General features: G+C 46.9%; 1 long non-coding RNA gene across 8 annotated transcripts in view; it reads right to left on the bottom strand.

Annotated features, from left to right (window-relative positions):
* The window catches only part of LOC140620993 (uncharacterized), a 72,331-nt gene extending 62,485 nt beyond the window's left edge, over positions 1–9,846 (bottom strand). For 5 of the 8 annotated variants that reach the window (XR_012020722.1, XR_012020723.1, XR_012020719.1 and 2 more), the window contains exons 1-2: positions 9,633–9,846; positions 8,925–9,050 (exon numbers count right to left, since the gene is read on the bottom strand). This is a non-coding gene — a long non-coding RNA (uncharacterized lncRNA). Of the gene's footprint in view, positions 1–5,507; positions 6,125–8,856; positions 9,051–9,632 lie in introns of those variants that run through there. The other 3 variants (XR_012020717.1, XR_012020721.1, XR_012020720.1) reach the window with 3 other exon arrangements.
* Between the last annotated feature and the right edge of the window lie 4,880 nt (positions 9,847–14,726).

The following is a 14,726-nucleotide window of genomic DNA, read 5'->3' as shown; positions in this document are numbered from 1 at the left end:
GCTGTGCTCTCCCAGCCACAGACTTGCTTACATGGCCTTAAGTTAAGCCCCCGCTCTTTCAGGGCCTGTATTTCCTTATCTATGAAACAAGAATTGGACTGGGAAATTTCTAAGGTCCTCTTCCAGGTCTGAACGACTGTAGCAAATATAAATTCTTGCAAAGACACACATACACACACACACACACACACAGGCGCCGGCTTTTGAGTGCCTGGTGGCCTGAGGCCACACCCACGATGACACATAGGATCACACCTGCAGGCGTTGCTCTCCCCAACAAGGGTGCCTGCAGCAGGGACAAAGCTCCTCATCCTTCCCAGAGTTGCATGTCAGGGAGCTTGAGAACCCACTTTTCCGTGAGCAAAGAATTGGAGGCAGAGCAGGAGATGGAGCATTGCTGTGAGTTTAAGGGAGAAGGTGTGGGAGGGCTAGTGTTGGGACCTGCAGAGGGGACAGAGAGAAAAGCACAGTGCTGGCTGCCAAGACTGCCCCCCCTCCCACCCGCCCACCCCTTTCTGGTCGCTGATTTTCCTTCTGAGCTCAGCCCTAGTACAGGAGCCATTTCCATGGCCTCACACTGACATCTTGTGGCCATCTCTAGGATTGCGGGCATCGCAAGGGAGCCCTGGGTCCCCTGCGGAGAAATACAGCTCTACCAATCACCCAGCCAATATTTGGTGGGACAGTGAGTCTGATCCCTGGATGCCCTGTTCTAGGCTCAGCAACCAGGAAAGGCACAGGGAGCTGACATGTACCTCGAGCAGGGGCCAGTGTCAGAACAGGAAGCTGCTTTGGGAAAAGGCTTCAGGGTCCTTTGATGACAAAAGAAATTGTAGAAAAATGAACGTGCAGGGGAGCTCCAGTCTGTGGAGGTGACGTAGCCCTGTCACCTGCAGCCCCAGTCTGAGGCAAGGAAACACGACCCTCATCCAGGGGCTGCAGTCCAAAGGAGGAGATGCAACAGTTCCCCAGGGAACCCCCACCTCAAGAAAGAGACAGCCCTGGCCTCATACAAGCACCGTCTGATGGGAAGCTCTTAGCCTCACAGAGAGACTAAGCCTTTAGGAGAGGAGACATGGCTTCCCTAAGGGAGCCTCTAATCTTGAGGAGGGAAAAACCCCAGCCTCATCAGGGCTGCCAATCCTGAGGAGCATGCAATGTGAAGCTGCCAGTTGTCCTAGCCTCCCGAGCCTGGAAGTCTGAAAGGAACACAATTTCTGTGTCTGCATCAGCAGCCTAGGGCTTGGAAGAGGGTTGAGGAAGAAGTTTGGAGGCCGTGTGGCTTCAGAGCCAGCCCCATTCATTCTGAAGAGGCCTAGTGAAGGGTGGGGGAGAACCACATGTCCCAGATCCTCACAGAGGTAGCCATGACTGAAGTCTCAAGCCTGTCCCAAGACTTCTCTGGATCAATTCCTCTAGCTGGAGTCTCCTGTCCCTCCTGGAGACAGGTTCCAGGCACCTAGAGATGACAGATCACACACACACAAGGCAGAAGCCATGGGGTCTTAGCCTGGAGCCAGGGAACCCTGGAGGTACTAGGCTGATGACTTTGTTATAAATTAGAGACTCATTAAGAGAAGGTTGAGAAGGGCTCAGTAACAGCTTTCGGGGCCCATCTTTTCGATTTCTTGTTCAGTTTGTTTATTGCGATTGTTCCTGTCTCATAAGCTTATTGCAAAACCAATAAAAATGATCTATTCAGAGAGGGGAGCTGCTCTTTTGACTAGTAAGCTGCCGCCTGGTCCTGGGCCCCGCCCCTCCCCCTCCCCCTCCCGGTGGCTGCAGCCCCAGCCTGGTTGACCAGCTGTCTCCTGCCGCGGGGTCAGCAGAGGGTGCCAGATTCTTGCTCACCAGAAACTGTGTCCACCTGCCATGCAGCCGCCCTGGGCCGGCCTCAGGCCTCCAACCTGGCCCTATCACCTCAATGACTGCTATACCCTAGCCCTCCAGCTCATCGGGTCTGAGATGGGCACATGTCGGGGCTCATTTATGAGGAGATAAGAGGCCAGGATGGGACCCAGGAACAATCACTGAAGCCTGGAATTTCAGGTGGAATTTTGGCTCAGTTTCCCCCCTATGCCTCAATGAGGCTGTGCCCTTAACATGGGGTTCTCTACCCTGAAGCAGCCCTGAGGGCCAGTGAAAGGAGCAGAGGAGGCCCCAAAGGTTCCTTAGAATCAGAAGTCCTGCCCTTGACCTTGATGACAGAACAGAATCCTCTGGCCTCTTGCACACCCAGGACCCTGTCTCAGTTGGGTTCAAGGCCCCAGCAACTCCTCTTCTCAGGGAACTGGCTCTGTTCTGTCAGTGACTTCAGTTCCATTTAGTGACTATAATATTTGAGACATCTTGGATTTCCTTATGGCACTTAGTTTCAGAGACTTTCAGATGATCATTGTGGGGAGCACAGGATTGAGGGGAGTCAGAAGCCAACAGACTCCTTACTGACTGTATAGAATTTGAGTGTCGGAGCCAGGACAAGACTTCTGAGATGGTTCTATCCAACTCCTTCATGTCTGGGATACAGAATCACAGTCAGAGATATGAAGTGACTCGGCCAAAGCCCCACAGCTAGGGAATGACAGGGCTGGGACTGGAACTCAAAGTCACAGACCCTGGCACCATTGTCTCATGTCTTCCTTTGTGTACCTGGCTCGTGTCAGAGAGCTCTGCCTCTCTCATGGGTCAATCCAATGCAGGTAACAGGCCACCCGCCCACTCCACCCCACCACCCCTGCCCCCACTATCTAATAACAGGCAAGTCTTCTCTAAAGCAGAGTCAATGACTCTCTTCAATGCACTGGCTCTATCTGAGGCCCCGAAGGAGAGGAAGAATCCTGCACAAAGGCCTTTGGAGTTTCACTGTCATTTCAAAGAGATAGCATCAATTGATTCTTCCTTCGTCTGTTTATTTTGGATGGCAGAACAAGACGTGAAGGCGGGTCAGAAAGAGCAAGTTTTCAGGAAGCAGAGCATCTCAAGGACTTGGCACATCTTCAGAGAGAGGCACATCAACATTCTTCCTTGATCTCTTTGTGTTTGCTTATTTTAATACTCAATATAGCAGTTACTGTGTGTCAGGTACCATTCTAAGAGCTTTACATATTAATGTATTAATTTAATATATGTCATATATTCATTTATTGAATACTCTTCATAACCCCATGAGATGCATATGACTATTAGCCCCACTTTACAGAAGAGGAAACTAAATCATAGAAGAGGCAAGCAGTTTGCCCAAGCCCTCACATCTAGGCAGTGGAGACATCAGCATTCAAAACAGAACAATCTGGCTCTTACCCACCACGCTATGTACCTTCTCTTTACAGAAGCCCCAGGCCAAGGACAGCTGGGGCTCCTGTGACCTGAGGAGGAAGGAAGACTCCAAACGTTCAGAAGGGACAAGACGTCCCTGGAGTCCAGTCCAGTATCTCCTCAAGTCTATCTCTTGCTAACCACCACCCCAGCCATCTCTTCTGTTAGCTTGTTTGAAGGCCAATGCTTTATGGTTAGAGTGGCCAAATGAAGTATAGGTAGCTAAGATCCCAGGTGCCCTCCCACACCAGTCCCATTATGGGGTGCCATCTGCTGGAATCTGAAGCCAGGGTTCTGGGTGTGGTGCCACGTACCCACCGCCCAGTTGCTCACTGAGCCTTGCTCCCTCCCACACAGCCGCCTGTACTGACATCTCTGAGAGGGCCTTTGATTAAAGAGACAAGTGACTTTGCCCATTCTATTGATCAGAATAAATTACTAGGAACTAATTTATGGGCCTCCCCACAGCCGATGACATGGTGGATTGTGCGCTATTGGTCAGTAAATTGGATTGTCAGGCTAGATTATTGGTTCGTATACAGTTATCTCTCATAGCAATATCAGGCAGCCCAGGTAGAGGAGCAAAATCCTTTCTCTGCTGCCAGATGCCAGGATATCATGAGGCCTTCTTGAGGTCTGGCAGGGAGGGGCTGGGAGAGCAGAGGAGGAGAGGGGAAGGGAGGCAAGGCAAGGCCTCTGTGCAGGATGCTTATTAATTAGTGCAGCATCACAGCAGTAAAAGAACATTAGTGTGGAATCGTCTGCAGAGTGATGGGGAAGTGACATGGTGGGCCTCCTCCTGATTCTCCAGCTATGGCCCTGCTGGGTAGAGGCAGGGAGGGGGTTGATGAGCAGATGGGGGGGATAAAGGCTGGGGGGAATAGGGGGCCAAGAGGAGGGGAAGAGGAAGGAGAGGCCACATTTGCTGGGAGTTGCAAGCAGAGCAGGTCTGCTGAGTGCCAGCGTTGCTGAGCCCCACGCAGGGGAAATGGAGCTGCCGTTCTGCTCCGTACATCACAGCCAACGATGAAAAGTTCTAGAGCTGGGATTTCTCAGGCAATTTGGCCAGTGATGCATGGGGCAGTAGATCCTCGCGCACTCTTCCGTGCTTCTGCCAAGCCAGCAATAACAAAAACTTATTTTTTGCCAGGGAAACGGATATGAGTCAGGCAACCCATCAGGAGTAAGGGGGGCTTTACCACGCCGCTGCGATTTGTACCGCTCCGCTGTTTCCCCGAGCTCTAAAGACCTGCCAGGAGGTGACAAAGGCGAGACAATTTCGAGTTCACAGTCCTGTGTCCTCGAAGCATAACAGCAAGCCATAGATGGGGACTTTCAGGGGCTGTGGGTTGCAAAGTCAGCGGTCTTTTCCCCCAAGCCCACTGAGGAGGGGGGAAAGAGGGTGAGCGAGAGGGGAGAGACAGAGAGCTAAGGCCCTGGAGAAGTCTGCAGCCCTTCCCCTTGCTGGGAATTCCCAGGACAGACTCCCGAACAGCTCCTTCCTCACAGGGGGCACAGTGGGAAGAGGGGCAGGGGGCAGTGTTGGAGTGCACAGCTGGCCCTGGGGGTGGTATCACAAACATTCCAAGCAAAAGCTCTCTGTGCCTCCCTTGTACCACAGCCTGCCAGGGTCTTTGCAACCCATGCAGACCCTGGGGTCCTGCAATCGCTGAAGAGGCAGGTCTGGAAAACCCATTTGATTCTGTTTTTTCACTCACTCTGTTGAGGTGTGAGCCCTGGGGAGGCCTGCACTTTCTCTGAAGCTTGATGAGGAACACAGATAACCTGTTCTCTGGGCTACAGGCCTCAGGGGAAATGTGCGGATGGTGCACGAGCCCTTCCGACTCCAGCTATCACTCATCTGACACTGCCAGTAACCCCGCAAGTAAACACCCGCTGGCAGGGACCCAGGGCCTCCAGCTTGCTTGAGTTGCCACTGAGAACAACAGCAAGGAGGTCTCATCAGTGTCACAAATACACAGAGATCACCCCCACCCCCACCCGGTGCTGCTTAGCAGACAGGGGTATGCTCATGTAGGGCCTCGGAAAAGGCCTAGCACCATGGACTAAAAATATCCTGCACCTTCCACAAGATAAAGGGCAGAGGTTTAAAAGTGAAAGACCCCTTCCCTGGCCTCTGGATGCTTTCCATGCCACCACCACCCCACCCCACCCCCGCCCCGTCACTGCTCGCCCAGCATTAAAAAGCTGCCTTTGGCCATCTCAGCTGAGTTTTCCTTCTGGTCCCTCTCCCTTTCTGCCCTGCACATAAATATGAAATTAAAAGGAGGCAGACCCTCAAAGTCAGAAGAAACAGGGTGGAGTCCAGACTCTGAAGCTTCAAAGTAGTGCCACCCTCTCTTGTCTGGCACTGCTCTGCCCTGGCTTCTGTTCAGCAACTATGTGGAAGCAAGCGCACAGCCCCCAGAGTCCTCAAGCCTCCAAAATGGAAAAGTTTGCAAAGCTTGGAAAAAGAAAAGTGGTCCTGCTAGTCGGTCTATAAATTAGAGACTCATTAAGGAGAGGCGGGAAGGGCTTTGGGGGCCTGTGCCTTTCGATTTCTTGTTGAGCTAGTTTATTGCTATTGTTTCTATTTCATACGTTTATTGCAAAACCAATAAAAATTATCTATTAAGAGCAGGAAACTCATCTTTTGACTTGTTGGTTGAGGTTTCTACAGAATAACCTTTAACTGGTCCAGCATGTCTGCAGGACAGGAGCAGGCCTGCAGAGATAACTCCAAAGGTCAACCAGGCAGAGAGTAGGCATGCCCAGTCCTGCAGGGAGGAGACAACTCCCTCTCCAGAACCTGCAAAGAGCAGAGGTTGTGACTCTAGCCACCAGGCAACCGTACTATATTTCATGAACTTCACATTTTAAATGTTTTAATTTGTTGAAAGCATTTAAATTTGAGACTTTTCACCAAAATATGCTGACATCTGGCTCCTATTAAAACATGGAAAGATCATTCCAGGACTCATTCTCACCTGGAAACAATAGACATCAACTTCTCTTCACAGGCTCTTGGCCTCCTGTCCCCCACCCGGTGTCCAGCCAGCTTATTTATATTACCTGCCTGGCACCTGTGATTATGTAAGTTTGCAACTCCTACCTTAGAAGAGAAATAGATTGGAAGGAGGAATAGCTAAACATTTCATTTTCAGAATTAGTCTGAAACAAAATTTTTTAAGAATGCTTCCAAATCAGACTGATAAAATTTCTCTGCCAAGATCCCCGAAGGAAGGCCTGGGTCTCATCCCAGCTGGACGGGAAGAGAGCTAACACGTGGCACATGCCTACATGCCAGGCTCAGCCCTTCCATCGTTCTGTGCATTATCTCCATTTCACCAACAGGGAAATTGAAGCTGGGAGATGGTCTGTGATGTGCCTCCGGGCAAAGGATAATATAACCCTCAACCTAAGAACACCAGCCCTAGAAGAACCCGGTAACTATCTCTCTAGTTTTGAAGAAAGAACAGAAGGTCCCCAGTGTTACTCTCTCAGCCTGAAGAGGATGCCCTCAGGGAAGATTCACAACTGATTGCAGGGGGGAAATCCACCCAACTGTGACTCAAGTTAGAACTTGTCTCCAGAGTTACCAACACCCCTAAATCTAGTGAAGGGGAACGACAGGGTCTTTAATAATCACTCTGTCAGGTCATGGGATGGTGACTAATGGGCCTACAGGAGGAGACGGTGAAAAACACTCTAGGAAATAAATTTGGGTGATTAAATTTCAAGGCAGTTCATGGAACAGCAACTCGAGGCCTAAACTAAGCCATCAAGTTACCAAGAGAATCAAGATTTCAATTTAACCACTGCTGCCCAAGAACCAATCCTGAGCCTTTGAGATAGTGGGTTTGGAGAAGGTACCCCTCCATACACACAAAACTTTCTGAGTGGCTCTGACATCTTCCCACTCTAGCCCTTCCTTCCAAAGGGCTAGCCAGCGATAAGTCAAGGAAATCATTGTCTTTGTCTGATTATTACATAACTCCGAGTCTATAAGTAAAAAATCATTGTTCATCCAAGTCAGGAAGACAGGGGTGAGGAGGGTCTCCAATCAGATGCAGGCCAGAGCAGTGCACACATGTCTGAGAGACTCTCGGTTTACTAAACTAACAGAAGAGGCCCAAATTCCTCCAGTTTTCTGCTATTTCAATTGAATGCCAAGTCCCCTGATTGGATTTCAGGCCCAAACAGTCACGGTCTGGTGTCTGGGGCATAATCCTTCCCCCACCCCCACCAGCTGAATCACACCCAGGGTGCTGTTAAGCTTTGCCTGGGAATAAACCTGGGCTCTAATGTAAGAGCCCTGGGTCTGCTTCCCTGTCAGATATTGTCCATGTCTGCTGGTTCTGGTCTCTGGGGCATCACTTTAACTTGTTTATTTCTTTTTTTGAGAGAAGTCAGGGTGGGGAGTGTTGGAGCTGAGAAGGCCCCCCATGATAGAGGGGTCCAGGAGGGAAGAGCTTAGCAACTGCAGCTGCTCCCATGGCTCTCCCTTTTGCAATCTCTTCCTCTCTCGGGGCTTCACCTCTCCCTGCCCTGGCTCTACCAGCTGTTTCCTGCAAATCCAGCTGAGACAGCTGCTGGCCCACCATGCTAAATTTCCAGGGGCCCTGGAACCCCTTGACTCTCTTGGCCCAAATGTGGGCAAATCTCAGGCGTCCAGACAAGGCTGAGATTGTTCAAAAAACACTTCACTAGGAACGTGGGGGGAAAGCCAAGAAAGTAAATTACAAAAGCAGAGAAACGGACAGCTGCGGATTCCTTCTCCCAGAATGACTCAAATCTAGTCCCAGGAAAGTTTGTTGCAAGACTAGGTGAATAAGGAGGGAGCAAGGGAGGGAAGCTTCAGCTTGCTGGCCACCTACACCTCCTTGCTCCTCACTCCTCAATTCTGTAAGGCTTAGATACAGAACAAAGATGTTCACGCTCCAGCCAGAGATAGAGGTTAACACCATCACCATGCCTGATGGAGCTCTTAGTTGTTTGACATGCTGCCATCTAGGCCGCTGGCTTGATCAAGCCCCCGATCAGGGCTGTGCTGCCCGCCTGCATTTCCCTTTGGTGGGGGCTCCTTACCAGGCCCCCCAGCCAAGGAAGTCACTCCTCTGTCACCTTCTTACACAGGCTCCAGGCTATCCCTTACAGAGAGTTCAGTGAACAATGCCTTCTACCTTTCCTTAAAGTTAAGATCTTGGTCTCTTGGTCTGGTTAGGTGCTGGGCCTCTTGGGTTGATGGCAAGATGGCATTGGGAGTTGCTACACCAGGAACCTTTCTCCTCTGAACTCCTAATCCTGGCAATTCTCTCAGGTACCCTGTCCTACCCTATTCAGATGCCTACCCTGCCCAAAGGACCTTCCTGCATTCTAATACCACAGTGGAGTTAAAACGCACAAATATTTACCCACTATCAATAAGAATGTCAAAGCTTTGATCTCAGAGAACCTCCAGAAGAGGAAAGGCATATGCCGGATGATGCCACTAATTTCTGTCTCTAGATCTTGGCTCAGCAGAGTTCTGCTTCCACACACCTCATCATTTAGAGAATATCTCCACCTGGCTGATTCACCAGCACCTCAGTATCCATTATCCAATTCACCTTCACCCAAATTTGCCACTTCACCACTGCCAGGTAGCTGGGATCTATTAGTCCCACCATGGGCTTCTCCTTCTGGTATTGGTTCTGGTACTGGACTTTTCACCAAAATATGCTGACATCTGGCTCCTATTAAAACATGGAAAGATCATGCCAGGACTCATTCTCACCTGGAAACAATAGACATCAACTTCTAGATGACCTCAGTTAAGTCTTTTAACCTGAACGGCTTTCTTTCCGTGAAAGAGGATGAGTGCTTGTAGCGCCCTCTCATGGCTTATGTGAGGAATTGATAAAATTATGTCTGTAAAACATGTAGCATTTTGTCTGACATACAGCAAGAATGTTACAATAGATCTAAGTGTAGAAATAGATATAGCTCCCTTTCCATATTAACTCTCCAACACTCTTCAGTGATGCTGTCTTTTCCAGAAAAGTCTGCCTCCTCAGAGATGGTGATGCCTGCAGGAGTCTCCTGGATCCATGTGACAGACTGCTCATTATAAATTAATAAATTCACATTCTGGTTTTAGGCATCAATCTTTCAAGCCTGATTAATATGCTTTTGTTACCAGACAAGGATCTGTTTCTCATTGCAGATAAAATGAGTTTTCTGAGCCCATAAGGCTGAGGGTCAGATCTTGGACCAGAGAAAAGTCTCCAAGTTAATGGCTGTCCCCTGAGAAACCTCCCAGGAGACAACCTGCTCACCTTCCCTGGAACAACTGGTCACCTCCATCTCTGACACCTCTGGCTTTGCTGCCTCTTCTCCCGTTTGGAATTGATCTACACTGGGCATAACGGTTCACATATGTTAGGTATTTAGGATCCACTCATTTTGTCAGTGTGTGGGTGGGTGGACTGTTGAGCGGGTCACCAGGAATTTGCCTCTTTTTGAGGCAGGGAAGAAGCAGTGGTGGCCTAGCAACAGGGGAATCTGCCTAGCAACAGGGGCGGGAGGCGGGGCCTGCTGGAATCCTGTAGAATGGCTGACGGGAAGGAGACCTTTCTGGATCTTGTCAAGCTGGGGTCTCAGGCCAAAAAGAGAGAAAGCAGACCCGCAGAGATCAGGAGAGAAGCGTGAGCGTGGGAGGCAGGGCAGGAATAGAGTCAGCATATTTGGAAACGTTACAAACCTAAACTAGAAAAAGCCTCCTGCCTTTCTCAAAATGTGCTGAAGAAAAGAGCCCTCCCCATCCCCACCCAGAATGAGCTGATGCCCCGAAGTGGACAAATTTGAAGAGCATAACACCTTTTCTACACTCCAATTTGCAAGGGTACAACAGGATACACTTTCACATGTGCTGTCAAGTCTGGAATTTGCTCTACCACCGGCCCCCTACCCCCACACCCTCCCCAGCTCCGGAAAGGATAAAGATCTATATTCACTTAAAATCAATCCAGAGGCAGATTTAGTAACTTTCCAACCCAATCTGTCTAGGGCAAGGAACCATTAAGGACTCAGGACTGATCTGGTTTGAATCACTTCCCTCCTTCCCTCCCTTCCACCCATCACAGGACAAGGGCTTGGACATCCCCTCCTGTGAACTTTCAAGACCCTCCCCTGAAGAGAAGAAAAATTGTCATCAGCCTTTGACCCGATTAATAATTAAAACTGCTGAGTCTGAGCTGCCCCTAACAGCGAGGTGTTCCAAAACCCCAGCAAACTTTAACAAATAACCAGCCCGCTCAGGGGAAAGAGGAAGCTTTTTTCACTAGACAAACTGACAATTAGCCGCTATTCAAATCCCCCTCTAGTCTTAGCATATTGGTTCTCCTTTGAAAGTGGCTCGGCATGGGGTAGAATTTTTGGCCTTGAGTTTAGAACTACTGTGCATAAAATCAAAGCAAGGAAGCCAGCAGTTGAGAGAATAGAGGCTATTTGGGGATTAGTGATTTCGGAGTTAGATTTCTAATAACTTGGTGAGTGGTGGGTTAGGAATGTCCTCCAGGAGCATCAGGCAGTCAACACCGTGGGACATGTCCTCACATTGAACTGGAAAGCAATGAGTCACTACCATAGAGGGTAGAAATACAAAATGGCATAAAATAACTGCAACTCAGCAGCACTGCATGGTAATCTGCCTTTTGTAACCGCTGCAGGCTGCATCCAGCGCTTGCAGTCTTGGGGTTACATGTGAAACCCCAACTTGGGCTCAAAGTTTTCTCCCCAAAGAGCCACAAACACAGGCACCCCCATATTAGGAACCATTTATGGAGAACAAAGGGAAGAGAATGGGGGAGATGGGAGAAGGGGGAAGGAGGGGGCAGGCATTCAAACTGCTCATTTTCCCCTAGGAAGCATAAGGCCCAGCCACTACGGTGGGTGAGCAAAGCAAATTGGTAATGGGTGATCCAGATTGCATCGCAGAGTCTTGCTTGCTTTCTAGGCACTTACTGAACTTTATAACTCTTTTGGGGGTAAGGCACAAAAAAAAACAGGGTTTCTTATTGACCAGTGGGGGAGAGGGAGTTTGAGCTGGCTGGTCCAGGTTGGATGCTTTTCCACAATACTCTACTGTATTCCATTAAAAGATTTTTTTAAATATATATATTTTTTAAAGGGGAGGAAGCTGGAAAACTGTGATGTGAACAGCAGCTGCAGGCACTTCAAGATTGAAATAGCCTAGCCTAGAAAGCACTAGAAAGCTCAGTTTTTCAGAGATGAAGAAAGCAGAAGACAGAGGTGGGCAGATGGCTGCTCATCCTAGGCACCAAGAAAGGGAGGAGGGCATTCTGTGAGGATGAATTCCCTTTTATTCTTTTTTGTTTTAACTGAAACGTAATTTACAAACAGCAAAGTGGATGATTCATAAATGAATGGCTTGATGGATGTAGATATGTATTCATGCAATCACTAGCCAGATCATATGTGAAGCATGACCACCACCCTGGGACTTTCCCTTGTATCCCCTCATGGTCATTATGCATCCATCCCCCCAAAGTGGCCATCATTCTACTCTATGTCTAGATAAGTTTGGTCAATTTTTAAACTTCATGTAAATGGGATCATAGAGTATGTACTTTTCTTGTGTTAACATCTGTGAGATTCATCTACAATGTTGTGAATATCGAAAGTCCATTCTTTTTCATTGCAGTGTGGTGCTTCATTGTATAATTTTGCCATGATCTATTTATCCATTCTATTTTTTTTAATTTTTTTTTGTATTTATTTATGATAGTCACACACAGAGAGAGAGGCAGAGGCACAGGCAGAGGGAGAAGCAGGCTCCATGCACCGGGAGCCCGACGTGGGATTCGATCCCCGGTCTCGAGGATCGCGCCTTGGGCCAAAGGCAGGCGCTAAACCGCTGCGCCACCCAGGGATCCCTATTTATCCATTCTAATGTAGGGACAGTTGTGTTACTTCCAGTTTTTGTCGATTATACATAAAGTTGCTATGAGTATTCCTGTACATGTCTTTTTGCGGATGTGCACTCATTTTTTTAAAGATTTTTTAAAAATTTATTTATTCGAGAGAGAGAGAGAGAGAGAGAGAGAGAAAGGCAGAGACACAGGCAGAGGGAGAAGCAGGCCCCATGCAGGGAGCCCGATGCGGGACTCAATTCCGGGTCTCCAGGATCAGGCCCTGGGCTGAAGGCGGCGCTAAACCGCTGAGCCACCCGGGCTGCCCCTGTGCACTCATTTCTGTTGGGTATATACATAAGAGTGGAATTGCTGGGCCATTTACTTATTAAAAACAACAACCTGGGGGCGCCTGACTGGCTCAGTCATTAGAGCATGTGACTCTTGATCTCAGGGTTGTAAGTTGGCGCCCTACATTGGGTATAAAGATTACTTAGCAATAAAATCTTAAAACAAAACAATAACCTGGACTCAATGAGGGCAGAGATCACGTCTTCTTCATTGCTATATCCCCAGAGTGTGTCACAAAGTACATACTCAGTAAATATCTTTGGAAAAAATATTGATAACGATGTCAATTTTTCCAAAATTAATGTACACATATGATGCAATTCTAATTAAATAACAAGAAAGTTTTCATGGGTTGGACTGAATAAAATAAGTTTAAATTATATAGAAGAATAATTGTTTTCAATGGCAAATAAAATATAAAAAAGAAAAATAAAGGGTGAGGTTTGCCTTACCAGATATCAGAACTTACTATAGAACCACTGTAATTAAATCAATTTCGTATTGGCATAGGAATAGATATATGTATCATTGGAATAAAATAGAGAAGCCAGAAATAGACCAAGTGTATATATGAGAATTTACTATATGACACAGTTGGTATTTCAATTCTGTGAAAAAGGACAGATTATTTAATAAATAGTGCCAAGGCAACTTCCATCTGGAAGAAAATAAAACTGGACTCCTAGTTTATACCACATACAAATTTAAACTCCATGTAGATTAAAGACAAGTGTAAAAATAAGACAATAACAATCTTAGAAATTTAGGAGTTTACATGTTCAATATAGGAGTCAGCGGACGGGGGCTTTGTAAAACAAGGCTGGAGTCCAGAATCTATACAAGAAAATACGGACATATTTTACCTGGTAACAATAAAAAAAAAACTTGTATAGCAATAGATAAACAAAGTCAATAGATGAACAATAGATTTGGGGAAAATATTCATAATGTACAGGACAGACAGATAATGGAAAACAAAAATAAACAAAATGGCTTTATAAATGGACCAGAGGCAAATAACAGCAAAATGGGCAAAAGCTGTTGGGAGAGCATATTTCCAACATTTCAAATATGCTCACAAAAGGGCATATTTGAATGGCCAACATGCATAGGAAAAGAAGCTCAAAATTATTAGTACTCAAAGAGATGCAAATTAAACTACAGTGAGATATTGTTTCATACCTTTCAAAAGCAAAAATTAAAAGGCTACAACCCTTTACAATCTGGCAACATCTTCTGAAACTGAAAATATGTATTCATTTTGACCCCTCAACAGAAATGAAAACACTAGTGCATAAGGAGATACTTGTGTGTGTATTGTGTGTGTGTGTATTAACATTGTTTATTTGTACTGGCAATTCTCTCTCCACATCTCTCCCCCAGAAAAAAGCTAGACACAACATAAAATCCATGAATAAGGCTCAGTGATGGGCTAGTTAAAACCAGGAAAAAGCTGTGGTTTGTAGCTTTTGTAAATTCCTAACATGTAACCAGTCCCACCACGCCTAACTTCATTCAAGCTGCCAACCTGATGTTACTGAATGCTGGGATGAGAACAGATGTGAACAATCGCCTGGGAGCTCTAGCACAGCCACACCTGGGACTATTATGCAGGCATTAAAAATAAGATGGTCCTACGGAAGTTTACTTGGTAGATTTCCAAGAGCTATTGCTGAGGAAGAAAAGCAAAAGGCAGAAAAGTATATAAGGTGACATCATTATATTTTTGTAAAACATATTTTGACCAAAAAAAACTATGTGTGAATGTGTGCACACAAGTGTGCTTGTGTACATTCTGTTTATACATGATTATGTAAATGTGAGAAGAAGGAGAGAGCCAAGGGGGAAAAAATAAGGAAAAGGACACATTTATACATTATATGTATGTGTATAAAAGTAAAATTCATTTTAATTAAAAAAAACATAAAGAGCCTCTGATACATGCCAGTTCTGCAGCAGGCTCTTAGAAACACATGAGATATAGTTTCATTCCAATATCTAGTTGGAAATATAAAAGCAAATCGTCACAGGGCAATTTATTAACTCCTATTAGGCATAAAATAAGCACCACAATAGAGGGATAAGTAAAATGAGGGTAGGGGTGAGAAATCCCACAGGGGAGGCTTTTTATTTCTTATTGCTGTTAAT

The sequence above is a fragment of the Canis lupus genome, chromosome 29 (assembly GCF_048164855.1).
Source record: "Canis lupus baileyi chromosome 29, mCanLup2.hap1, whole genome shotgun sequence".
NCBI lineage: Eukaryota > Metazoa > Chordata > Mammalia > Carnivora > Canidae > Canis > Canis lupus.
This window is presented reverse-complemented; position numbering and strand designations above follow the sequence as displayed.